General features: G+C 35.0%; 1 long non-coding RNA gene and 1 pseudogene across 1 annotated transcript in view; one reads left to right on the top strand and one right to left on the bottom strand.

The window, feature by feature from the left end:
* LOC126751219 (uncharacterized) overlaps window positions 1-26,285 on the top strand; it is a 231,048-nt gene that overhangs the window by 80,123 nt on the left and 124,640 nt on the right. The window lies entirely within an intron of this gene.
* LOC126751137 (uncharacterized) lies at window positions 11,431-12,171 on the bottom strand (annotated as a pseudogene).

The raw sequence follows: 26,285 nt of genomic DNA, 5'->3' as shown, positions 1-26,285 counted from the left end.
ATGACCGATCGTCGACTTTGCTATAGTACTGGATTTGAGTATAGAAAGATTCGCTAATCTACCTGGCTGCCTCCGGATCGCAAAGCCACCAACCAGATCAATCATATTGTGATAGACGGAAGACACGTCTCTGGTGTTTTAGACAAGTGTGCGCTCCGAGGTCCTAACAACGATTCAGACAATTATCTTACAGTACCCAAGATACACACCCACCTCTGTGCAGAAAAATCGCACGTCAACAAACACATGGAAGGTTTGACGTCGAGAAGCTGCAATCATAACAGATAGCTGAACGAAAATTCTACGATGAAATGCGGCGATGAACAGAAGATTTTAAGACCGGAGCACACTCTTGTAGAACCCGACGACCAAAACATACTAAAATTATGGAGGAAACACTTCTCCAGCCTGCTGAATGGCAGTGAAAGTATAACGCCAGCAGAAGGCGTTGCATTGCCCGACCATGAATTTTTGTCAGCAATGCAATTTTTCTCATTGAGATTATCATAATATTGAAAGTCAACGAGAAGGAAAACTGTTGCAAGAGCAATACCATCGTGCCTCAAAAAACAAGATTAGAAATCACACGGCGATACTTAAAGAAGCTGTTTGACCAATAAACGCAAAGGGTTATTACATTAGCCGATGTGTTGGACGTATTTTCGGCAACTCTACACAGCATAGCGCATTTGCTCCCTCCATTTTGTCAAAGTAACTTTTTGTTTACTGGCACCCTTGACCTTGTATAGTACAATAGTATGATAAGCGGACAAATACTTGTAAGTCACAGTACTTCAAATGCTTCTTATTTATTTAACTAATAGCCTTCGTAGTATATATAGACATTATCCCTTCAACTTAAACATTTAAAGTAAACGCAAACAGCAATGAATATTTAAAATAATAATAAAGTTTGTCGCTATTATTGCTTTGGTTGTAATTTTTTTTGGATGCCACCACCTAAAAGCTCAAACTAGTCAACAGCAAAAAGCGTGGGTGAAAGCTAGTTGTTGTTCTGTTGTATATGGCCAGGTTGCTCAATTTTAAAATAGTAAACATAATACTTTGTTGTACAGTTACAAATGACAATACTTTAAAATACTTAGAAACGTTTATGACAGCCTTTTCATAAGCGCAAATGCGAGTACTAAAGCAAGTAGATAAGCAAAATGTGGTGATAAGAGATGTTTTATGTCAAATCTGTTTTAATTTTCTCTGTCACAAAATTCTATTTTGAATCACCTTTTATTTAGTATAGTATTGGCCAAAGAAAACTGAACCTTCTTAATCTTAATTTTTTTGGATTTCAACCCAAATATAAGAATTATATAATTTTTAGAGGCCTTATAAAATTAAAAATATAAGTAACGATGGGCTGAGTTCTATCGAAGTTTGGATAAAAGTCAGGGAAATACCCTCAAATATTAACTAAACTGTATAACAGGAAATAAGGAAGGGCTATATTCCGGTCTAAGCGAACATTTTACACTTAAGCCAATTGCAGCGGTGGTCAAAGTCCGCCGAATACTTGTATAAACTGCGGCCACGCATTGGCCAATATTTGCAACAAGAAGTCAACTGGTGGTTCGAAAATCTTTATATATTATGATATTAAGTACATGAGGCTAAGAGAAGTGCCGGATTCAATCTGCGTCTGCATGCAGACATATTATTATCAGGACAAGGCCTTCTCTGAATTTAAATTATATATCCCACTCATTGGCCGATATTTTTGGTAAAAAGTTAACATGGTAAGTACTGGGTTAAACATATGCGATACTTAGGGGCTTGAACAATTTTGGTTCGATTTGGACAATGTTTGGTCATCAGGTGGAATGCTTTATAGGCAATATTTATGCAAAGCTCTATCTCGTTATAGCTTCTTGATTTGATCATAGGGAAGTGAAAAATGTCATACATTTTCAGCATCATGCTATGGTATAAATGGTGTATTACGTTCGCTTAATTTTTGAAAAATACATAATTCAGGTCCAGAGATGAGAAATATTGTAATATATATGTATATGGTGTTGACATAATTGTAAAAAAATAGGTCAATTGCACTTATTGATTGCCACTGAAGTAACTTTGTGCAAAAATTAATCGTGCCAAACAAAAAATCCTCCCTCGAGCTAGGCGCTGTAGCTTAACTCTAAGGGGTCATTATTTTTTTTTTTTTGGTTCCCATACTTTTTACATAGGGATTTTCGTTTCTTCATTCAAACTAAAATTTCACCAACTAATTTTCGTTTCTCAAAAATAACCACCACATATTCAGAAAGTTCACTTTTCAAACTTTGGAAATTCTCGCAAAAAAATTATTATTCTCAGAAACTTTTTTTTATCTTTATTGAAAACATTCCAAATTTTAAATCACTATATTTAATCGTCTAATTGAGATAATCAAACTTTGTCGCAGAAATATAATTGAAACTTGAAACCAACTCTTCCTGATAATAGTTTGCCTGGGTGTCAAAAATGGGTTTAATTGAGTCAATACTTTCCTTAAACCTAATTGAAAGATTTTCAAATTTTCGGGTGACTTTATACAGCGTATATCGTCCAATATATGAGATATACAAGTGAAAGAGCGTATTTATTCCAATAACAATGTAGCTTTTTGCCTAAAATGTGTAAAATCGGAAGAAGACTTGCCCATACAACTAACATCAAACTTTTCGAACCTCAGGCTTATTTTAATTTATATATATTATTGTGGTATTGCTAAAAATTTAATAAGATCGATTACATCCCGTGAGCACCATTTACTTGATATACAATTTCAAACTTTCGGTTGGCCTTATACCATATATACAAATCATCCCCACTGCCATATAATGATTTTCACTTTTCTAGCAAGCCTTATGACGATTATGTTGTTTAGTGTAAGAATTACATATATCTCAATAAATTCTCCGGCCTTGATCATTACAAGTTGCAAGTTTGGATGAAGATGGAGCCTCTTCACACTGCATTTTTTACCTGACAAAGAAAAACAGTGGCGTAGCTACAACTTCGGCCGCCTGGGGCCAAGGATGTTCTGCCGCCCAGTTTATCTACCTACCTACAAGTTTCATGAGGTGGTTCGAACAAAAGTGAATTTAGAAACTAGAAGCCACGCAAATTCTGAAGTTCCAAAATTCTCACAATACGGTTTTTGAGGAAATTGATAGTAAATTTACAAGACATCTTATTAAAAGCCATAGAAAAAACCCAATTTCGCCCTATATCTTGTACACTTTCGACACAATTTGCAGGAATTTTTGCCCGAATTGGAGTTTTTAAATACCATTTTGCCGCCCCCAAGACGTTGCGCCCGGGGCGACTACCCTTTTTTAATTTTAAACACTCGCGCGAGTGTGAGTGTATATTGAATTACCTTAATTCAGGGGTTTATATTTCCCAATAAATTGTGTCATTAATTATTCAGTGGTTTCAAAAGTTTTTTAACATGTAACATTGATATTGAAATATTGATATGTGCTAACATTTGTTCTGTGCAAAGGTATTTGGTCATTCACTAAATAATATAGTTTGATTACAATAGCTGCTGTCATTGAATTTTTTCGCAGCCAACTTCATAGTTAACCGCTTTACATTAAATGTTTGAACAGCTGATATTGTAAGAATTATTTCTAAAAATTTTCTTAGTTTTTTTTTTACTCTTGCAACTTGCAGCTACAGAGTATTATAGTACCTCATGAAACTTGTAGGTAGGTAGATAAAGGGGGCGGCAGAACATCCTTGGCCCCGGGCGCCTGAAGTTGTAGCTACGCCACTGAATTTAGTAAATCTTTTCTATTTTATTAAAATATTTAACGAATATTTGTGAAACTACTTGGGAAAAACAATGTGTTTCGTGCAGCCGTGTGATGTAAAAAGCCTTTTCAACGGACATATATTTAAGCAGAAACAACTTTCAAAGTTAAGATTTTTTCAATGTGATTAATTTTTATTATACTTATAATCTGCATTTATATATTATTTACACTTCATCCAGAGTAAGTACATTATATTAACATCCATTGTATAAAATGTGTTAATAAATGTTTTATCATATAACAGGATGCCATTTCGCAAATGTGATGCTGGATGCAGTTAAGGGGTGCCGCTTTATCCCTTCCCGTCGGAAGGAGAAGTATCCAGGTGAGTCTAATACATGGAAATAGAATACTATATATGTATGTAAATAAGTGATATTAAATATTTGTATAAGGAGTAATATATGGTAGTGCGACGAATTAAATGTTAGAACAATTTTCTGGAAAAACGAAAACAAAATGTGAATAGGGTCGTCCGAAATTCAAAAGCCGTTATTGCATAAAAAATGTGCAATTATAAAATCGCATTATTTTATAATTTATATATATTATACTGTATATATATATATACAGTAGCGGACAAAAAAAGAGGACACCTTAGAAATGTGTGATTATTTGATTTTATTTTAAAATGTGCACGTATATAAAAAAATTGTATAAAACGTGATTTATATAAGTATTCGAAACAAAAATAAATAATTTAGTTCAAAATAAATATTTCTATATTTTATTAGAAGCCGAAACAAAATATTTTCGATATTTCAATTTCTAGATACTATGATACGTATAAAAAATGTTCTCAAAACTAAACGCGACACAAAAACTCGATTTTTTTAATTAGTAATAGTAATAGAGACATCACAATGTCTTGATTTAATATTTCGTGGCGGCTTCTTTGTTAATAGTTAAACTATAAATTATTAGTTTCCATTTTTAGTTTAGTTATTGTTTGTGTTTTTTTTTTTATTTTAACTAGGTGGCGTGAATGGGTCAAGCTGTTGGGCGTAGGAATCCAACAGTTAAAGATTTATTTGCGTGCCAAAGACATTTCTCACTTAAGATGAGTAAAGGCGGCTTAATATTGATTTATATTTAAGATTATCTCCACCTACAGCGAAAGTTGAAATGGGCATAGGTTGTAGTGAACAAGTAGGTAGAATAATTGACCAAAACGTGCAGGACAACATTATAGAATTAGGCTGTGAAGATTTTTACCCGATACATCTTAGCTCACAGTAATACGTTTGAAGTTGAACCCTTAAGTAAATCCCTTCAACCAGCAGGTCTTAAAGAATGTACACATTTTTCCTCTTTAAGTAATTCGAAACTAGTTAGCACTTGGGCATTGAGTAGACAAACTCCAACAGATATTTATTTGTCAGAAGGGAGCCCCAAAAAACGAATGTATCGGGAGTAGTTAGACTCTAAATCGCAGGAAGGTTTGATGTGAGAATAACTCCGCAGCGTTTCTTATATCTTTTCATACAAGCCTGGAACTTTTGCCAGTTGGGCAGTGTGAGTCATTTTCAAATAGCTCCCTCCAAAGCACCTGTAACGACACTTTTGTTCGAAATACCTCTTGGCAAACTTTTCAAGCATTGCCAAGAAGCATTGCATAGAACCATATTTTTGTTGTGAAAACTGTAATTCCGACGTGATAAAATGTTTATCCATACGAATTAGTACATATTTTTATACTCTCGCAACAAAGTTGCTAAGGAGAGTATTATAGTTTTGTTCACATAACGGTTGTTTGTAAGTCCTAAAACTAAAAGAGTCAGATATAGGGTTATATATACCAAAGTGATCAGGGTGACGAGTAGAGTTGAAATCCGGATGTCTGTCTGTCCGTTCGTCCGTGCAAGCTGTAACTTGAGTAAAAATTGAGATATCATGACGAAACTTGGTACATGTATTTCTTGGCTCCATAAGAAGGTTAAGTTCGAAGATGGGCAAAATCGGCCCACTGCCACGGCCACAAAATGGCGGAAACCGAAAACCTGTAAAGTGTCATAACTAAGCCATAAATAAAGATATTAAAGTGAAATTTGGCACAAAGGATCGCATTGTGGAGGGGCATATTTGGACGCAATTGTTTTGGAAAAGTGGGCGTGGCCCCGCCCCCTACTAAGTTTTTTGTACATATCTCGGAAACTACTATAGCTATGTCAACCAAAGTCTACAGAGTCGTTTTCTTCAGGTATTTCCATATACAGTTCAAAAATGGAAGAAAGCGGATAATAACCACGCCCACCTCCCATACAAAGGTTATGTTGAAAATCACTAAAAGTGCGTTAACCGACTAACAAAAAACGTCAGAAACACTAAATTTTACGGAAAAAATGGCAGAAGGAAGCTGCACCCAGGCTTTTTTTTTAAATTGAAAATGGGCGTGGCGCCGCCCACTTATGGACCAAAAACCATATCTTAGGAACTACTCAACCGATTTCAATGAAATTCGGTACACAATATTTTCTTAACACCCTGATGGCATGTACGAAATATGGGTGAAATCGGTTCACAACCACGCCTTCTTCCAATACAACGCTAGTTTGAATTCCATCTGATGCCTTCTCTGTATAATATATACATTAGTTTTAGCCAAATGTATGAGTTCACAAATATTGAGGAAATTATTATAAGCATTTACATGCGACATTCCGTTGTTCTCTTTTTATACCTGATGAACAGACAAATGAATGCAAACCTTTAACGCTGTTTTCTTTGAGCTTCGTTGATTTATGTTATATGTATATGCTACCTAGGCACTTAAAATATAGAGCAGTCAGTTCTTCCAACAAAACTCCCAAAATCTGGCTGCGTTGTACAAAAGCGATTGTTTTCTCCTACTTCGTGGAACCTATCTTAATGAATATTCACTTTAGGTTTTTATGCTATTTTTATTTACACCAACACCGCTCTAAATTCAATAATTCCATAAGTGTTCCCATAAACTGAGAGTAAACAATGATTTTAGTTCCTTGGAAAGAGATTGGAGGTGCCTTTTGCAACCTCACATCTTGACAGACGGCATGAAACCAGCACTCAAAACAGTTTGTTATTACTTACTCTTTTAAATTATGTAAACATTTACTTTTAATTCCTTTATCCTTTTTCACAGCAACCATTTAATATAGTAGATGATTTTGAAGTTCTCATTCAGCACATGCCAGGATAACTCCACGTCGTATACGCAATTTTACACATTTTAAGTTTTTATAAGTTTTGTAAAAGATATGTTGTGAGTTTAAATTTGAAAGATCTTTAAACTGGTTGCTAGTGCGGAGCGTGATGAAAAATAAGTCGTTTTAATTTCATTATTCTCATTAAAATTCATGTACACCTATTGCATCAATTACACTGGGGAACACAATTTTTGTTGACTTCGATTTAATACTTGTTTTTGAGTCACTTTTGGCCTCTGAATCCAAAAATAACCTCGTTTTTTGTCTAGCACATCAACTTTTTACGCTACAGAATACCCTCTTTCTCCCAATAGTCATATAAAATATACTTACGAAACAAAGTAAAGATGAAACAAGTAAGGAAGGGCTAAGTTCGGGTGTCACCGAACATTTTATACTCTCGCATGGTAAAGTGATAATCGAGATTTCATTATCCGTCATTTAAATATTTTTCAAATACCGTATTTTTGTAAAGTTTTATGCCGCGATCATCATTGGTTCCTAAAGTACATGTGTACTCGTATTATACAGAAAAGGCATCAGATGGAATTCAAAATATCGTTATATTGGAAGAGGGCGTGGTTGTGAACCGATTTCACCCATATTTCGTACATGTCATCAGGGTGTTAAGAAAATATTATATACCGAATTTCATTGAAATCGGTCTAGCAGTTCCTGAGATATGGTTTTTGGTCCATAAGTGGGCGAGGCGACGCCCATTTTCAATTTTTAAAAAAAGCCTGGGTGCAGCTTCCTTCTGCACTTTCTTCCGTAAAATTTAGTGTTTCTGACGTTTTTTGTTAGTCGGTTAACGCACTTTTAGTGATTTTCAACATAACCTTTGTATGGGAGGTGGGCGTGGTTATTATCCGATTTCTTCCATTTTTGAACTGTATATGGAAATGCCTGAAGAAAACGACTCTGTAGGATTTGGTTGACATAGCTATAGTAGTTTCCGAGATATGTATAAAAAACTTAGTAGGGGGCGGGGCCACGCCCACTTTTCCAAAAAAATTGCTTCCAAATATGCCCCTCCCTAATGCGATCCTCTGTGCCAAATTTCACTTTAATATCTTTATTTATGGCTTAGTTATGACACTTTATAGGTTTTCGGTTTCCGCCATTTTGTGGGCGTGGCAGTGGGCCGATTTTGCCCATCTTCGAACTTAACCTTCTTATGGAGCCAAGGAATACGTGTACCAAGTTTCATCATGATATCTCAATTTTTACTCAAGTTACAGCTTGCACGGACGGACGGACAGACGGACGGACAGACGGACGGACGGACAGACAGACATTCGGATTTCGACTCTACTCGTCACCCTGATCACTTTGGTATATATAACCCTATATCTGACTCTTTTAGTTTTAGGACTTACAAACAACCGTTATGTGAACAAAACTATAATACTCTCTTTGGCAACTTTGTTGCGAGAGTAATCCGGATGTCTGTCTGTCCGTCCGTCCGTCTGTCCGTCCGTCCGTGCAAGCTGTAACTTGAGTAAAAATTGAGATATCATGATGAAACTTGGTACACGTATTCCTTGGCTCCATAAGAAGGTTAAGTTCGAAGATGGGCAAAATCGGCCAACTGCCACGCCCACAAAATGGCGGAAACCGAAAACCTATAAAGTATCATAACTAAGCCATAAATAAAGATATTAAAGTTAAATTTGGCACAAAGGATCGCATTAGGGAGGGGCATATTTGGCCGCAATTGTTTTGGAAAAGTGGGCGTGGCCCCGCCCCCTACTAAGTTTTTTGTACATATCTCGGAAACTACTATAGCTATGTCAACCAAACTCTACAGAGCCGTTTTTTTCAAGCATTTCCATACACAGTTCAAAAATGGAAGAAATCGGATAATAACCACGCCCACCTCCCATACAAAGGTTATGTTGAAAATCACTAAAAGTGCGTTAACCGACTAATAAAAAACGTCAGAAACACTAAATTTTACGGAAGAAATTGCAGAAGGAAGCTGCACCCAGGCTTTTTTTAAAAATTGAAAATGGGCGTGGCCTCGCCCACTTATGGACCAAAAACCATATCTCAGGAACTGCTAGACCGATTTCAATGAAATTCGGTATATAATATTTTCTTAACACCCTGATGACATGTACGAAATATGGGTGAAATCGGTTCACAACCACGCCTTCTTCCAATATAAAGCTATTTTGAATTCCATCTGATGCCTTTTCTGTATAATACGAGTATAAACATTAGGAACCAATGATGATAGCGGAATAAAACTTTACAAAAATACGGTATTTGAAAAATATTTAAATGACGGATAATGAAATCTCGATTATCACTTTATCATGCGAGAGTATAAAATGTTCGGTGACACCCGAACTTAGCCCTTCCTTACTTGTTGTAAAGTGAAATTGTCATTGTAGAAGGGATAACATGGTTTTCTCAAACCCGGACATCAATATTGCGGTAAAAATTTTCTCTTATAACTCTTTCTGGAGTGTTCAGTTTGTGGACAATCTCGCTTGATGCTCCAACAATAGTCAGCCATCATGTGCTTATCCCATCTTCCCTGATACCGAGCCTCCATGGTTTGCAGGTCGTGGTGGAAACGATCTCCCTGCTCATCACTAACTGCACCAAGGTTTGTGGGGAAATTGGCGAGATGACTATGTAGAAAATGCAATTTGATGCCTATATTGCAACCTAGCCTTTTGAAACTCTCTAAGAGTTGGTTGACAATGTCAATGTAGTTCTCTGCTCTAGTATTTCCAAGAAAATCTTTGATAGTGGTTTTGAATGCCAACCAAGCGTTCTTTTGGAGTTCTGTCATTGTTTCGATGAAATGTTCATCTTTAACGAGTTGCTGAATCTGTGGACCATTAAATACACCAGCCTTTATCTTTTCAAAAGACAGTCCAGGAAATGCCAAAATTAAATACTTGAAACAGTCCCCTTCAGAGGACAAAGTTTTAACAAACTGTTTCATGAGCCCAAGCTTTATATGTAGAGGTGGGAATACAATGTTCTTCCTGTCGACAAGTGGTTGATGTAGAATGTTCGGATCATCAGGTTTTAGCTCAGATCTTGGCGGCCAATTTGACTGCACCCAATGGTTCTCACGAGCTCTGCTGTCCCACATACACAAAAAACAGGGATACTTTGTGTATCCTCGTTGCTGACCAAGAAGGAAGCAGACCATTTTAAGGTCAACACAGATGATCCACTTATGCATGTCATATTGCAGCAAATCAATTACTCTCTTTATGTCTTCATATGCTTCTTGTAAACGATCAGAATGGCCGATTGGAACTGCACCAAAGACATTTCTATTGTGCAATAGTACACACTTCAAGCTCCTCTTTGAGCTGTCTATGAAAAGTCTCCATTCAGTTGCGTTATATATTGGAATTCCCAACACATTCATCAAACCTTGTACGTTACAGCAATACACAAATCCTGAGTCATTTCGAAAGTATGGCAGAAATTCACTTTCTCTGGATCGAAAGTAGGATACCGTAGCTCTTTTTTCAAGCAAGTTCTTCTCATACAGTCAGGATGCCATCAGATCTGAAGCTTTTTTGGATAGTCCCAAATCTCGTGCTAAATCATTCAACTCATTCTGATCAAATCCCTTTCGAGCAGAGTCGTCTTCAATTTCAAAGTCTTCACCGTTGGAGTCACTTGAATCATCGTCACACACGCTTTCTTGTATTTTTGATAGGAGTAGTTCTTCAAAAACTGGCACTGAGATTTCAGCTAAATGAGGCACTTGGCGTATAGCCGATAGTAAACAAGGATACTCTATCTTACATTTATTTTTTTTTTTGTTATAACCTGACGTTTTCACCATACAGAAATAACAGCCACTTGAATGATCTCTGGGCTCTCGCCAACGCATTGGTATACCAAATGGAATTTTATCACGTGTTCCCTTAGTCCACATTCGTAAACTCTCGACACACTGCTTGCACACCTTGTAAGGGGCCCAAGCTTTATCCTGATCACCGATTTTTATTTTAAAATACGCTAAATAGGCTTGCCTGACAAATGGACTGATGTTTCTCCTTTGACTTGGAATAGTAAAACTGCCACAAATATAGCAAAAGGAATCAGCACTGTTCCCAGAGGGACTTGGAAGTAGGAAAGAATTGGATACTTTCTACTGAAAAAATAAGGAGAGGTACTTTCCTACAATAATACTATCCGTTTTTCTGATCAATGTCATTGGAGCGAAGGACCTCCACTTCGCTTACGAATTCATATGACGGAAAGTACTTTCCCCACACCTAATTTTGATTAATTCAGTAGGTTGTTACTATAAACCCAGTATTTCGAATACTTCGAAGTACTTTCCTCCAAACTATTTTTTCTATTATATACTAGTAACTACTTACTATAAACCTACCAATAGCAGAAACAGTGGACACCATTAATTTTATTTAAATATTTTATTTTTTAGATTTTAATATGGAGTTTGTTTTAAAATGACGATTTTTCGCCAGTTTTAAAGCTTTTCGCAAGTCTTTAACAAACTCGCCATGGGAATATCCTTCTTTCATTGATGCCTCTGAAATCATAAAAAATTTTAGAAAATATGTATATATTTTTTCCTTTCTAAAATTATTTACCAAACAAGCAGTCGATTAACCCTTTGCATTCCTTTAAGGAGTATTTGGAATGAATGCCATCGTAGTTCAACTGAACAATAAGACTCCTTTCGAAAATACCCTAAATAGATTTAATGCCTATTATATTTTTAATGATTTTTATCTATAGAAAAATGGGTATAATATTTATTAGTCAAATAGTGAAACTTAAGGGATTATATAGACAACTTACATAGTCTGCACTGGAACCTGCCACTATATCTGCATTCAGTTTTTTTAATGTTTCCAAGTTGGACAACGGGAACACACTTCTCGTTCCATAGGAGCCTACATCTTTTTCAAATAGCTGCTTAAACATCGCCAACGTTTCTGCTTGTTGTCTCTTTATGATGTTTTGGTTGGCTATAATGATATCAAGTTTTTCTAATAAACACAAACATTTTGATTAAAAACATTGAAATTATGAACTTTGTTATTGACATTACCTTCTAATTTAGTGTTATTCGTTGTATTTATATTGGTAAACTCGCTAGAAGCGATAAAGAAATCAGAATCAGGGATTTGCGACTTAAATAAAGACATCTGCAATTAAACATAAGTGTAATAATTTTCATTTAAAACATATAAAATTTTTAGATATCTAAAATTTATAAAAATATTACCAGATGACGTTATGAAGAATGGGCATCATGACGATTTATTCTCCATAAAGCAAAGCTGTATATTTATAATTTATATCACTTATTTTGAATATTTCTAAATCAGAACATATATCTTTACTCGATATTACTATTCCTAATGCTGACAAAGATTGGACTGGTTGCGTGAAAAAATTATCAAAGTTCAAAACTCTATTGCTCACTATATATTTCTCATCATCTATTTGCTTAAATTCCTTAATTTTGAAGGGAATGCAAGGAGTTATACAGCAGTAATTATTGGGTTGAATTGTTGATAAAAAAAATGGCTTTCAAATGAAATTATTTCTCTCGATTTGTTTTAAAACCAACCACTGGACTTTTTGATGACACTACTACTTCATTTACATATAAATTATTAAGCTGTTGAAGAACTCTTGTTGGGCATTTAATTTTGTTTTTTATGTCTTGCATGAAATTCTCAAACTTGTATGCAGTAAAGTCCATGATAAACCCTATTTCTCTTATGCACTGCGGTAAATGCAGCAAATTATGTACATTATAAGTAACTGCCATCTCAGAGTAGAGCTGGGGAAGAGAATTACAAATTTCTTTAATAGCTGGTCGCTTACATCCAAGTTATCAAAATAGCTTTTTTTAGAACATAACAAACGATAGGCGCAATGCAAAATTAAAAAATGATTGTAAAGCTTATCACTAATAATGCCTTTCAAAACAATAGGGCCAGTATACAAAAGAAACTGCCTAAACTCAGTTGCCTTCCAGAATTTTAATTCATCGAGGCTTCTTGGTTTTCTTGAAAATTCTTTTGGCATAAAAGTACCTAAAGCAAGTAAACGTTTTGAAATCAGTTCTTTATCTTTTTTTTGCAATTTGAAATTATTTGTTTTACGGTTTATAATGCATATCAGCATTTTTTTTGTTACTCCTAGATCCAATAAATGCATGGGATCTAGAGGAAACTGCGATACCATTTTTATTCCAAGCTTTTCGAGCTCTGAAGGAATATTTTTAAACATGTTATTATGATGTTCCGGGTGCACACGATTTTAAAAATCTAAATCCGTCCTTTTATCGCACCTTTTTGTGCTATAAACCACAACATGTTCAATTGTTTTCCCTTTCTGTGTGCATTTGTGGCAACCATAATGAGCATTGTGACCTACAACCCCTGTAACATATGGTTTGCAGGGGCGTCACAAATAAATGCTCTTATCTTTACAGCTATAGGTTGTTTATTGATGAGAACTCCTTCTTGCATTATTTTTTTTAAATCATTATTAAAATCATGTAGGTATTGATCTACACTTACAGGTTTAGAGCCACCGATAAACGCTCCTATTAAAAATACATATTTTTCTTTCATATTTTCTATAGAGCCTAATATTGGCCATAGCGACCTTTTGGAACTTTTAAATAAAGGAAGACCATCAATGCCTATATCTATCACTATTTCAGAAATGTTTTTAATCCTATCAGAAATTTTTTGTAAGTGATAGCTAATGCCTATATGGAAATATTCGCCAGGATGAACGCTTTTCACAATAATTTTTTCGTTTTGTCCTATTAGACCATGTAACGACAAAGGGACATCCAAACCTTCATCTTGCAAAATTGATAATAATGAGTTTACTGAATTTCTACTTGGGCTGTACTCAAAGTACCACTTTTTCAGTTTATATTTTAAATCATTTTTTTTTTAAGTTAGATGAACTTGGATTATCTAGAAAACAACAAACACGTGGTAATTAAAAAAAAGATTATTTATGTTGAGTTTAACTTACTATCATCAATTTCATTGGAAATGTCTTCCATAAATATTTCGTTTTCATTGAAAATGTTTTCTAGCTAGTAAATGCGCAGCTGCTAATCTTTTTATATGACGTTTGCCGAAACCGCGTATCATCTGATAATATTATTAGTATGTACGATATTTATGTATATGTATATAACATATTTAATAAAATTTAATGATTAATAAAATTTGATGTTAGTACTTACCTTGATAACTATATATACATATATGTATATGTATCTCCACTTTTATTTCTATGCACTTTATATTTATTGCTTAATTTATTTGCAACACCCACAAACAAAATTCTTCTTTAAAGTGACAAATAACTTCATGGACAAGAACGTTTACCAAAAAATGCCGTTACTTCTTGAAAAAAAAAAATTCAACATATCAAATACAACAACAGAAATTTGTACAAGTATACAATTTGCTGAAATCGTATTGTGGTTGGTAATGAGTTTTATTTTTCAAATGAAATTTAAATAAAATTCAACATGATCTGCTAGAATACAACAACAGAAATTTGTACAAGAATACAATTTGCGGAAATCGTAAGCGGCTTAGTAGCGAGGTTGAATTAAATTTATAAACTTTTCTTCATTGGCATATCATCAATTTACGAAGTAATCACTTTCATCTTCCATAGCCAATAAGTTCTTTCAAAACTAATGAAATATAGAAGTACTTTTTCCAAGTTCCACTGGGTTTATACACCTTCGACGTGAAATGCCAGAGGCAGACATGATCTAAACTTTAGATTCTAAAGGAAAGAGAAGTTGTTCTCAGAAATAAATGTAAAAAAAATTCTTGTTTAAAAAACCGGACGTAACGTATGAGCACAAGCAACGTCTCACCACACAATCTCGTGCGAAACTGAACTTGCTCGTATGGGAAGAAGATAATGACACAGTAGGTCACCAACGACAGGTTCATACATGCCCCAACTACCGTCTAGACAATTGTCGTCACAAGCATGAACCTGCTGCTATTCTCCTACAGCGATATTCACTTATTCCAAATAAAAACAAGTAAGGAAGCGCTAAGTTCGGGGGTCACCGAAAATTTTATACTCTCGCATGATAAAGTGATAATCGAGATTTCATTATACGTCATTTACATATTTTTCAAATACCGTATTTGTGTAAAGTTTTATTCCGCTATCATCATTGGTTCCTAATGTATATACTCGTATTATACAGAAAAGGCATCAGATGGAATTCAAAATAGCGTTATATTGGAAGAAGGCGTGGTTGTCAACCGATTTCACCCATATGTCGTACATGTCATCAGGGTGTTAAGAAAATATTATATACCGAATTTCATTGAAATCGGCGAAGTAGTTCCTGAGATATGGTTTTTGGTCCATAAGTGGGCTAGGCCACGCCCATTTTCAATTTTTAAAAAAAAAAGCCTGGGTGCAGCTTCCTTCTGCCATTTCTTCCGTAAAATTTAGTGTTTCTAACGTTTTTTGTTAGTCGGTTAACGCACTTTTAGTGATTTTCAACATAACCTTTGTATGGGAGGTGGGCGTGGTTATTATCCGATTTCTTCCATTTTTGAACTGTATATGGAAATACCTGAAGGAAACAACTCTATAGAGTTTGGTTGATATAGCTATAGTAGTTTCCGAGATATGTACAAAAAACTTAGTAGGGGGCGGGGCCACAACCACTTTTCCAAAAAAATTACGTCCACATATGCACCTCCTTAATGCAATCCTTTGTGCCAAATTTCACTTTAATATCTTTATTTATGGCTTAGTTATGACACTTCATAGGTTTTCGGTTTCCGCCATTTTGTGGGCGTGGCAGTGTGCCGATTTTGCCCATCTTCGAACTTAACCTTCTTATGGAGCCAAGGAATACGTGTACCAAGTTTCATTATGATATCTCAATTTTTACTCAAGTTACAGCTTGCACGGACGGACGGACAGACAGACGGACGGACAGACAGACGGATTTCAACTCTACTCGTCACCCCGATCACTTTGGTATATATAACTATATCTGACTCTTTTAGTTTTAGGACTTACAAACAACAGTTATGTGAACAAAACTATAATACTCTCATTAGCAACTTTGTTGCGAGAGTATAAAAAAAATTAAACTTCCATCTATAGAAGAGCGTAGAGTGGTCTCATTACTATAAGCTGTAGCAAAAAAACTTGATGTGATAGAAGAAAACTGACTTCGGATTTGAATTTAACATGCCTAAATAACTCTAAAACAGCTGTAAAATCGAAAGCAACAAAAATTTTGTTTCACATTGTTCCCCAGTGTTATCATTATCAATGTCTGAAGTTTTGGAATAATGTCATTAACGCAGAAATTAATTAAGCGTCGAACTGAGGTATCCAATTTCTATAACGATTTTTTTTGGTGTATCTGATAGCTTAAATGTCGCTCCGTCCTAAATACTGGTAAATCCTCAATTCATTAAAATAAATTTCTTAACTGATTTTCTGAACTAATCTTTCGTTTTCTCTAAAAAAGATGGAAAACAGTAATACATTTTAGGCAACCCTAAAATCCCTGTGATCAAATTAAAAGGTGGTTTTAATTTATACTTCACGTGTTTTTCGAGTCGGTAAATTTTTTTTTCTGTAAGTTGGTATAACTGATAGAGACGTCTATGCTAAATTTCACGTCAAAATATTCATTAGTATTTGAGATACGCGTCGTTTTGTGAGGCTCTAAAAGTGAATTCTTCGATTTTTACTATGTCTGAATTTATTGAACAATGCAGTAATGCATCATCTCATACTGCATTGGTTATTCGTGATCATTTCGCAACATTTTCAACTAATATCGTGCCGCAAATCCCGCATTCGCCTGATTTACCTTCGTGTAACTTCTGGCTATTCAGCAAAAGCCGAGGACACTGTTTTGACTCAATTGAGGATATAAAAGCTGAATCGAAAAAGACTCTGATGGTCATCACGACGGAGGATTTTTCCAAGTGCTATGATGACTGGAAAATTCGTTGGCATAAGTGTATTACAGCGGTAAAAGATTACTTTGAAGGAAATGAAATGGACAAACTTCACCTTTCAATTTGATCACAAATCTTTACTAAAAATAAATAACGAAACCAGAATAAGTTTATATGACATATTTCTCTTGATGCTGATAACATTCGAACATTTTTTGTTGTCCTCAACAAACTTTTCACGTGTGTAAAAGGAAGAAGCCCTGGAACACATTTATTGAAAGGTCATAAATATTTTGAGTTCAGAAAATATTGTTTGGACTACTGAAATTTGTGCAGAGCTGAACAAAGCCATCACCTGAGCGACATTGTTATTTTTGCGTCCAACATATAGACAAAATTCATTTGAAATACAAGCAAACTCATTTAAAAATGCTCTGCGGCGCATATTTAATGTTTTTTATGAACTTTTCAAGTGCGCACATTATTCATGGCTCGTTTAGATGCTGTAAAAAAAATAGCTTAGGTCATAAATAATTCCTCAATACCTGGATGTATTTTCTTTTTTATGTGTGGTCTCGCACTTAGTCATAAGTAAATCTGAAGTGCAGACTCTGTTGATGAGGGTTGATATGGATTCAAATTACGAACTGAAATGTTATGTTATTGGAATCTTTCATTTGGGGCAAGATTAGTGGAAAATAATTATTACCTAAAGCAGATTATAAAAATATCAACATATACACTTAAAACACTCAGCATATCTATACACCAGAGAAACCAAAGTGAGGTCAAGCTACGGGGTAAGAAAATAATGTCGTCATACTGCAGGAAGAAAGGTCAAAATGGATTTCAAGTCAAGAAGGCTTTTAATAACTTCTAGTTCATAAATGATAACCTCACCCACTTTCCATATAAAATTAAAATTAAAAGCATGATAAACAAATTACTAAATGCACTAAAGTCATTAAATAGATGATACGAGAGGCATTTATAGTAGTTGGCCTTACAATAAGAAGATGGGCGCAGCACTTCCCACATTTAGGTGAAACTACATATCTCAGGGCATACTTGACAGATTTCAACTAAGTTTGATAAATAATATTAATATGTTATTCTTACATTGCTTTTTGTAAATTGCCGAAATCTGATCGCAGCTACACCTGCTTCTCTTACAACACAATTTTGAATTCCATCTGATTCTTTCGTTTTCTAATATATAAATCAGGAGCCAAATAATATATCTTTAAAACTTTAGCCTTTGAGGTGTGCTGCCTTATGACCAAAAATTATTAAAGTCGAATCAACACTGTTTAAGCTTCCATATACCGTATATGTATGTGGACTCCAGTTCCTATTGCGAACTTCTTACCGAAAATTCAGTTGCACCAAACTTCCTTACTTGTTAACAGTTCAGTTTCATTAATACAATTTGATTTATTCATAAGATGTGAAAAAGATATGTTCAGATAAGATATGGCGTAGGTTTCTATAACGACACACAATATGTTGTCACTTCGTTGTGACGCAGTCAAGGGTTCACTTTGATATGATTGACAATTGGAAACTCATTTTCTATCAGCAGTTGATTTAACAACAAACTGATGAAGCAAATGGCAGTCTAAAACTATAGTAAACGCACATATACATACATATGCATTTAAATGATTTTCAACATTTCAGAACTCTTTTATCGGCGCTCTGAGTTTTTGGTGTAACCGTGAATAATATGAATGCTGCAAGCCAACAAAAGAATAAAAATTCAAAATATATGATGGCGTATATGATATGATAACTTGAATACTGTCAATTCTGTAGATCACCAATACACCTACTTCTCATGTTACTGTCAGATATTATTTACCTCTGCAGAATATAATACTAAAAATTAGTGAAATCTATACACAGTTTTCGTGTTTTCAAACAATTATGCTATGTAGAAAATCGAATTTAAAATAATTATGTATCAATTTATCTTTTCTTTTATCTCCCTTTTTTTATTCTGTGTCTTGTGAAAATGCAATCCGTTGGGGATGTACTTTAATACGTCGTCACATATCCAAGGAAGTACACGACACGTAATTGCTACAATTTTATTACCACTGATTTAAGTATTTACCATATGTTAGCATATACCTTTCCTTGCCTGTCAATTTACTGGTTCCTTTTTAGCAAGCTTTTGCTGAGTCCGCACAATTTTCTCATTTTTTGTATGTTCTTCTTTTTTAATCATCGCTGTTATGACTCACTTATACGATATGACATCGCTGACACTCTGAACACATAGAAAGCGACACGACAGTGAGCTGTAAATGGCTACGTGAATCCTACCAAATGGACATTTGTAAGAAGGCAGCAACATAACAATGGCCGGCATGTACGAGTACACAAAACAGCTGTCCATTTTGTATGTCCACAATTTCGTTGTTATCATACTAAACCTTTCACTTCAATGCAGTTTTAATATATTATTCAAAGTGAAATTTTTTATGCAAAAAATATGTAAATAGGTAAATATTTTTGTTTTAATTTATCAATTGTTATTACAAATGAAATAACAGAGCTATTTTTTTTATTTGTAAAATAACGTCAGGTGTGTTAGAGCTTTGATTAATTTTTTAGTGGCATCTCTCCTCTCTACTGTCAACTCTACTGTCGTCGGCAAATTTAAAAATATTTTCAAGTTAGCGAGAGCGACAACTGAGAGCCTGCAGTGGTGTAGAATGCAGCTGTCTAAATAACTGTGTCCATAAGAACGTGTGTATTTTAATATTTGACAGATGTCGCTTGCAGTCTATCGCGCTCTATGTGTTCAGTATATGAGTGTTAAATACGCACGTATCTCATGCGCACATATGTATCTAAGTATATATGCGCACATTTAATTTTTGTGTTTTTACTTTTAGGCAGACCCTTTCTATGCTTGATGAATTCGAGCTAATTTATTCGGCGAATTTTATCCGCTCTACGGCTTTAGCCGGTCGTGGCGATTATTTGTAGAAAATATTATGGTTTCCAGCGCCTTTCTACTTTGATATTGCTTAAATATTGATCTCACTGATTCGATATCGATACAGTAATTTTTTCTCACTGAAAAGTTTTAGCACTACCCGAAATAAAAAATGCTCTTTCTTTTCAAAATTCTTATATGCGCATCTCGTTCGAATCTACGACTTCTCATATTCGAAGCTCAACCTAACTTATTGTCGAACTTTATTAAATTTGTCTCGTCTCTACCAAAGACAACTTGACATTTACTTGAGCAACTCTTATTCAATATTGACATAATTTAGTACACCTATGCTAAACTGAAGTTAATTTAAACAAGTAGTTAAATACTACTTAAAGATGGAATGATAAGCCTAGTGACTAGGGTAAAATTACTTAGTTTTTCTTTGTATTGTGACGTAACTACTACGAAGGTTGATTTTATATATTTCAGGATTTGACAACAGCAGCTGACTGTATAGGTGTTTCCAGATGAGCCGAACCCAATAAAAGTTGGTAATGTACATATGTATCTTAGGCTATTAAATTACAGTGTTGAACTTAGGATATATTGGGTCAAGTAAATAGAGAATTACGGAGCTTCAACTTAGAATTATAGTGATAGCTCTTATGAACTATTATTTATGATATAATTTTTTAAATAGTTTATTCTTCTCTAGTTAATGACGTGAGTCATAATATTAACCAAAAAGTTGAAAAATCTACAAGATCCAGTTCGCTTGAATAGTTTTGGTGGTTTTGTTGGAGGAATGTACTTGTATAGCAAAGAGCTGGGAAAGAACTAGAGCCCTTCATAGTGTCAGTGTGCATCTCTAACTACTCGATTATACGTATGGAAGTTTAGAAATAGCTGAAATATGAATATATTCTATTATTATTTGTTGGGTAAGCATACAACCATATTTCGAGCACTGCACAAGGACATGGAAGCACTAAGTAATACATAGTCGTCCAACAAAATTAATTTACGTGTCACATATTTAATTAAAATATAATCCTTGGTGTATTAGTGGGTGAATAAAGTGGAATAAACCGTACATACAATCTAACAGAAGATGTTAGCTCTAGTTTCATCTTATCGTAAAATATACGAAAATACTTAGATAATAAACATTAAATTTCACATGCTATTATCTTCAAAACTTTTTTGGTATCATCGTTTACAACCTTGTAACAATTCAGTTGTCAACAATATGAAAAGCTAACCACTCTCTCCCAGATTTTTTCCAAAGATGATTGATAAAAAATAAAGGTGGGCATATTAAAGTTCAGTTATTTCAATTTCAACAGGCAAACAGAAGTTTGCAATGTTATTGTACACAAGGATAACACAAAATTAAGGATGCTTCAAGTCCTTTATTTAAAAAGTTAAATTAAAATCACATTTGACGTACTACTGTGATCAAATTGAAAGGTGAATTTTGTCCATTTCATTTCCTTCAAAATAATGCCCTCCCGCTGAAATACACTTATGCCAACGAATTTTCGAGTCATCTCCATCCTCCCTCTTAATGGCCATTAGAGTCTTTTTCGATTCAGCTTTTATATCCTCAATTGAGTCAAAACAGTGTCCTCGGCTTTTGCTGAAAAGCCAGAAGTTACACGAAAGTAGATTAAGCGAATGCGGTGGTTGCGGCACGATATTAGTTGAAAATGTGGCGAAATGATTACGAACAACCAATGCAATAAATTCAGGTCGAAAATCGAAAAATTCACTTTTAGAGCCTCATAAAACGACGCGTATCTCAAATACTAATGCATATTTTGACGTGAAATTTAGCATATATTTTATTTTTAAAGTCTAGTATTTAATATGAAGTAGTCCAGTCATTATAGTAAGTTCACCTCGGAATTCGATATACCCATTTATATGTCTGTAAATACTTGTATATTGACAACCTAAAGTTGTCTCAAAACCTACATATGGGAGGGTTATATTAACTGCTTCTTGATTTGTGTACTGGAAACTGAACGAATCAAGTGGGATTTAAAATTGTGCTATATGGGAAGCAGGCGTGCTTTAGTCCGATTTTGTACATTTTCACACTGTGATATAAAATCCTAAGAAGAATACCATGTATTGAATTAGGTAGAAATTGGTGCTTCGGATCCCGAGATATGAGATTTCACCAAAAAGTGGCCGTTTCACACCAGCCAAATTAAGTATCTATGACGTAGTTAGTTATTGATTTATCGCACTTTTAGTAGTTTTTAACAGTACCTATATATATATAAATGAGCGGGATTAATCTCATTCAATTTCACACTGTCGGTTGAAGTTCTATAAGATTTACACTGAGCAAATTTGGTTTCTTATAACCTTAGTGGTTTAGAAGATATGTACATTAAAAGTGTTAGGGAGCGGGACCACGTCAACTTAAAAAAAACAAATGTTGCCCACATGTGTCTCTTGCTACTGGGATCCCCTGTACAAAATTACAGCTTTATATATTAAGTTAGTGCTTAGGTATGGCTATTTATATAATTTCGCTTAATGGCGAGTTGTGGGAGTGGCAGTGGTCCGATTACGCCCACTACTAACTTCAATTAACAATTCTTCTTCTTCTTAATTGGCGTAGACACCGCTTACGCGAATATAGCCGAGTTAACAACAGCGCGCCAGTCGTTTCTTCTTTTCGCTGCGTGGCGCCAATTGGATATTCCAAGCGAAGCCAGGTCCTTCTCCACTTGGTCCTTCAAACGGAGTGGAGGTCTTCCTCTTCCTCTGCTTCCCCCGGCGGGTACTGCGTCGAATACTTTCAGAGCTGGAGTGTTTTCATCCATCCGGACAACATGACCTAGCCAGCGTAGCCGCTATCTTTTAATTCGCTGAACTATGTCAATGTCGTCATATATCTCGTACAGCTCATCGTTCCATCGGATGCGATATTCGCCGTGGCCAATGCGCAAAGTAACGTCGACTCATCGGTTGCTGTCATCGCCCAAGCCTCTGCACCATATAGCAGGACGGGAATTATGAGCGACTTATAGAGTTTAGCTTTTGTTCGTCGAGAGAGGACTTTACTTTTAAATTGCCTACTCAGTCCGAAGTAGCACCTGTTGGCAAGAGCAATCCTGCGTTGGATTTCCAGGCTGACATTATTAGTGGTGTTAATGCTGGTTCCTAAATAGACGAAATTATCTGCAACTTCAAAGTTATGACTGTCAACAGTGACGTGAGAGCCAAGTCGCGAGTGCGACGACTGTTTGTTTGATGACAGGAGATATTTCGTTTTGCCCTCGTTCACTACCAGACCCATTTTCTGTGCTTCCTTGTCCAGCCTAGAGAAAGCAGAACTAACGGCGCGGGTGTTGAGGCCGATGATATCAATATCGTCGGCATACGCCAGCAGCTGTACACTCTTATAGAAGATGGTACCTTCTCTGTTTAGTTCTGCAGCTCGAACTATTTTCTCCAGAAGCAGGTTGAAGAAGTCGCACGATAGGGAGTCGCCTTGTCTGAAACCTCGTTTGGTATCGAACGGCTCGGAGAGAGAGAGAGCAATTAATAACATACAAAGTTTCATAAAGATATTATTCAATTTTTACTCAAGTTACAGCTTGCACGGTCAAACGGACGGACGGACGAACAGACTGACAGTCAACCGGATTTCAACTTTTCTCGTCCTACTGATCATTTAAGCGCTGAACACATAGAGAGCGACAGACTGCAAACTACATCTGTCAAATATTAAAATACACACGTTCTTATGGGCAGTGCTATTTTTACAGCTGCACGACTACACGACTGCAGGCCGACAGTTGTCGTTCTCGCTAACTTCAATGTCCTCCTATTTTTGCCAACGACAGTAGGATGACAGTAGAGTTGACAGTAGAATGGAAGATAGAAAGAGGAGGTAGAGTGGTGATGCCACTAATATGTAAAATGTAAAATTATTCACAGCTCTAACAAACTTGAAGTTATTTTGCAAATAAAAGCATAAAATAGCTATATTATAGCTCTATATCATTTGTAATAACAATTGATAATTTAAAACAAATAAATCTGCCTATTACTAATTTTTTGCATAAAAAATTTCATTTTGAACAAAATATTAAAATGTCATTGAAGTGAAAGGAATTAGTATGGCCACAACGAAATTGTGTACATACAAAATGGACAATTGCGTTGTTTTGTGTACATGCCGGCCATTGTGTTGTTGTTGCTTCTCAAAATGTACATGTAGTAAGATGAACAACGACGTTTTCAGTTCACTGTCGTGCTGCTGCAGTCTGTCGCAGTCATTGTGTTCACCACTTTAAATATACATAACCCTATATCTATCTCGCTTAGTTTTAGGTGACACGTACAACCGTTAGGTGACCAAAACTATATTACTCTGTAACAACTGGTTGCAAGAGTATAAAACATGTTCAAGAAAGGGAGAAAACAGATACAATACAGTTGTTTTATTCTTGCATTTAAATATGGCAGCGCTAGTTCGGCTTGAAGAAGTTCCGAAATGTCTGGCTTTAATATCCCTTAAGGTGTTGTTATGGTAATAATTCACCACCGCGGCGATTATTATACATTCAGGTCCAGTTATATTATATGTGTATTTACTTAAAAGTGGGTAATGCCACGGCCGTTATTCAATTTTCGTCCGATTATATTTTTTTACGAACTTGATTCCGTTTTTTAGAATATTCCATTACGATATATCAATTTTTACTGAAGTTGCAGCTTGCATAGACAGACGGGTTTCAATCAATCTCGTCACACTGATCATTTATATAAACATAACCCTATATCTATCTCGAGCAGTTTTAGGTTATGCAAACAACCGTTAGGTGAACAAAACTAATATACTCTGTACAACGTGTTGCAAAAGTTTACAAATGATACTCGTATTAGAGTAAGAGCCCGTGACATCAAGACCTTCGTCATTTTATAAAAGCTGAAAGTTTGTTGAAGTATGCTTTGAACATAGGTAAGAACGATGGCAAAATGTGAAATTCGAGTCATCGTGGCTTTGGGAGGTAGCGGGTGGGACAGGTGCATAAAATAACAGCCAACTTTCGTTATTTTATAAAGCATAATTTTTTAATATGTTATTCGGAATAACATTACAAACCATCTTATTCATTGCCAGACACTTTTTATGGTGGCAATCCCTTGCCAGACACCCTAAAACTTTAATAAATTTTAATTCTACTTTCGTTATAGTATAAAAGTTAAAATTTATATATGTTATTTGGGTGACTATTAGAAGATGTTTTCTCAGTTGCCAGACAGTTTCGACAGTTCCTACCTGGCCCAGACAAACATATTGGGTCCCTATACCAAGGGTATAGGTGCGAGCGCGAGGCAATATACAATCGTATAGGTGCGAGTGAGACAGCACGTTAGGAGCGATCGAATGATGTTATTGTGTAATTATTTACGACTTAATATTTAAATAAAAGTTTAAAAATTAACCTATTTGGTAAATTACTAAATAATGTGTAAATTTAATGCGAAATTAAACTAAAAGAAGCGATTTATTTGTTTTGAAATTTACAAAATTATAAACATTCTTCATAGCATTCATCATTACTATTAATTTCGTAATTTTCTTCATACTCTTCATCACTGCTGCACCATATTTCTTCTGGTTCATTGTCAGTGTCATCTTCTTCGTTAGTTTCTGTAAAAAAAAGTTAGACAATTATGAACAGCAAAAATGTATGTATAATAATTTGAAGTAATATATACCTGATATAGTTTGCAGTGCATCACTGACAAAATTCGGTAACTGATCGCCTTCAAACCATTTAAAATTGTATTGGCTGTTAACTTGTACCCAACCATTGTTTGCTGGTTCATGTATTGATGGAATTTTCATATGAGCATTATTCCAAATGGTGGATATATAATTAGCACGTCGAAATTGTTGGAATAGCTCCGATTTACAGGGTGGCAGACTGTTCCCATCAAAATTGCGTATTTTTTTCACTGAAACGCTTCATTAACATCGCGGACCGTATAATTATTAATAAACAATTGAAGAAATGTAAGTAGTGGTGAATAAGATTTATATAAATCAAATAAAATTGTTGAGTTTTTCCAAACTCGCCATTGAAACTTTGCTATTTGTAAATCAAGTAATTATTCAACAGTTCCTTCAGATTCTCATTTTCAATTTGGAATGATGATATTTTGCAGTTAAATATTGACACCCGCTTCTTCCACTTCGGCCACGCTCACATTTTCCTGCGAGGTTGAAGGTTGAGGTTCTATAGCTAGTGATGCTGCTGTAGATCAGTGGCGCTCAACGCAATAAAAATCCAAACACGCGTGTTTGACTGATAATTCTGCTACT

The sequence above is a fragment of the Bactrocera neohumeralis genome, chromosome 2 (assembly GCF_024586455.1).
Source record: "Bactrocera neohumeralis isolate Rockhampton chromosome 2, APGP_CSIRO_Bneo_wtdbg2-racon-allhic-juicebox.fasta_v2, whole genome shotgun sequence".
Taxonomy (NCBI): Eukaryota; Metazoa; Arthropoda; class Insecta; order Diptera; family Tephritidae; genus Bactrocera; species Bactrocera neohumeralis.
Note: the sequence above shows the minus strand (reverse complement) of the source record. Positions and strands in the feature narration are given on the sequence as shown.